The following is a 2500-nucleotide window of genomic DNA, read 5'->3' on the forward strand; positions in this document are numbered from 1 at the left end:
TCCTACGCTTTGGTTGTTTCTTTGCCATCCGTGTTGCGATAAAAAGATTTCTCCATTGTCCAAAAAGGACGGATCGAGATTCCTCTTTCGAGAGGGAGAGAGAGGTACTTGCGGGTAACCTGGAATCTACGAAACACGCACCGTGGTAAGATTCGTGCGTCCGCCTGATCGATGTGTGTTGTTTACGGACCGGCTGAGAAGCGACGATAGCGAGTCTTTGAAAAACTATGTGTCCATTAGTTAGACCGATCGTCGCCGGCCGTGTGTCTGTTCGAATCTCGCAACCCACGATTCAGCGACAGGACGCGCGCTCGCATTCCTTGTGTGCGTTCGTACTTTTCAAGGTTTTTAAATGTACTTTACGCCCGACCGTCGAGAGGAGCGTGCCACTGGGCGTTTCTCCGACGGTTTCCGTCCTTGGACGCGATCGTGTCGTCAACGATCGAACAAACAAACAAATACGTTGGCGACGCCCGAATTCGCTCTCCCGCACGCGCCGGGTGGGAGAGTGATGTGGGTATCGAATGTGATGCGTGTTAATAATGAAAATAACACTCTAAAGATCTAAAGAGTTTGAAATACAAAATTTTACGATTACCCTGAACGGTGGATCACTTGGCTCGTGGGTCGATGAAGAACGCAGCTAATTGCGCGTCAACGTGTGAACTGCAGGACACATGAACATCGACATTTCGAACGCACATTGCGGTCCACGGATACAATTCCTGGACCACGCCTGGCTGAGGGTCGTTTTCTTAACAAAAGACTGCTTGCGTTTGCTTCTCGAAAAAAGAGTAATTCATTTCTTTCTAAACATCTCGCCGTCGTTCAACGAAAGTAGAACGTTTCGGAGCGGGATTATCGAACGAAATTGAAAGAATGAATGAACGATAAACAAAGAAAGAGTCGCAACGTACGAGCGATAGTTGGGCAGTTCGTCGGCGTTTGTCGTGGAAACGATGTGACGAAAATCGCAACCGATACACTAAATGCAGGCCGTTAAAGGAGAGAAACAAATTTCGAAATATCTCTTCGAACTAGCGCAAGTGCGTCACGGCGCGCGAGTCGTTCGTTAAAATTTATAAACGACCGCCCGTGAAAGCACCGAGTTCTCGGAAGATAATCTATAAAGATTCTCCATCCTGCTGGAAGTTATCGGATCGGCGCGATTGTTCACTTGTAGAAATCCACGCTCCCGACGTTGCCAGAAACGATATTTACGAAAGGTGTGTCAAAAATAAACGAAAGAAGCTCTCCTATAAATTTAGAAAAAGCAAACGAGTGAAATGTTTGAGATGATAATTTGCTGAAATGCAAGCTCGAATAGCCCCAGGGTTTCGAATGATTCCCCGCGCTTTATACATCTCTCTGTTTACAAACGGTGTATAAATGAAAGATCGCTTCAGATGGGTCGTCGCTGTTTGACGCGCGATGCTGTTCCTTTTTTTTTGTCTGTCTGTGCGTTTAGCTTCGCTAAACAAGTTAAATGGTTAAAAAGCGTCGAAAAAGCGAATACACACGCGACAAGACAAATCTAACGAGTAAAGGAACGCTCCGCTCCAAGATAAAAATGGTTGTTTACAATCAATACAGCGTTTCGGTACCCCTGATCGTAGTCTGAAACTGTGTAACAAAAGAGAGGAAAGCGAATGGTGAAGGAACTTCGAAGCCTCCGTGGCGTGGCTAGAACTTGTGATAAAAGTATGTTTGCAGCAATTATGCATGCTCCCGTTAAAACAGCATTTCAATGTCTCGCATGGCTTAAAGCTCTAGGAGGCTTCAACATTTAGAATACATACGGACTACTTCGTTTGTTAAAGATAAGCGAAGACCGCGCGACCATCGCTCGGTCGTCCAGTCCTCGAAAGTTTTGTTGCGTTCCAAAGAAGAGACAAATGGGGTTTACCCTTGCGCTAAGGGGAGAAGAAGAGAAAAGCAGTTGTTAAATCTAAGAGGTGTGTGGAGTACATCGCGTGTTGGTTAAAATTGTTAAATGAAGTATACGCGAAATGTTCTCTCGCTCTTGCTTTTCCTCTTGCTTCCGTGGCGCTCGAAAAGAAGGGATGATAAATAAAGAAACCTATTCGAAATCTCTTGTGGAACAAAAAATAATACGGACGGACGTTAAAATTGAACCGAGACGAAATGGATCGTCTTGCGAGTTGTCTTCGCTTTGAAATTGTTAAAAATTGATAAAAGCAATACGACGAAGCTGCAGTCCGCAAAATGTTTGAAGCAAAAAGGAAATAACACGAAAATTATGGGAACGTCGTGTCTCAACTTTTTTTTCCCTCTTGTGCTCGTTTCATCGAACGATAAATACAAACATTTTGAAACGAGAGAGGAGGAAAAATTGAATATGCGAAAGGTTGATTCACGCACAGTTTCTCTACGTGTTTGCTTTTTTGCTTCTTTTCGTTTATTTTTTTTTTTTTTGCATCGAGCATCATTATTCACCTTTCGATGAAACCAAAGAAATTGACGACCTCAGAGTAGGCGA

General features: G+C 44.1%; 1 non-coding gene and 1 pseudogene across 1 annotated transcript; both read left to right on the forward strand.

Annotated features, from left to right (window-relative positions):
• The first annotated feature begins 595 nt into the window (after nt 1–595).
• Nucleotides 596–750, forward strand: LOC143306407 (5.8S ribosomal RNA). Its single transcript, XR_013063804.1, has one exon. It is a non-coding gene; the product is annotated as a 5.8S ribosomal RNA (ribosomal RNA).
• Nucleotides 751–2482: 1732 nt separating this feature from the next.
• Nucleotides 2483–2500, forward strand: part of LOC143306401 (large subunit ribosomal RNA) — a 14615-nt pseudogene continuing 14597 nt past the window's right edge.

The sequence above is a fragment of the Osmia lignaria genome, unplaced genomic scaffold, assembly GCF_051020975.1.
Source record: "Osmia lignaria lignaria isolate PbOS001 unplaced genomic scaffold, iyOsmLign1 scaffold0007, whole genome shotgun sequence".
NCBI lineage: Eukaryota > Metazoa > Arthropoda > Insecta > Hymenoptera > Megachilidae > Osmia > Osmia lignaria.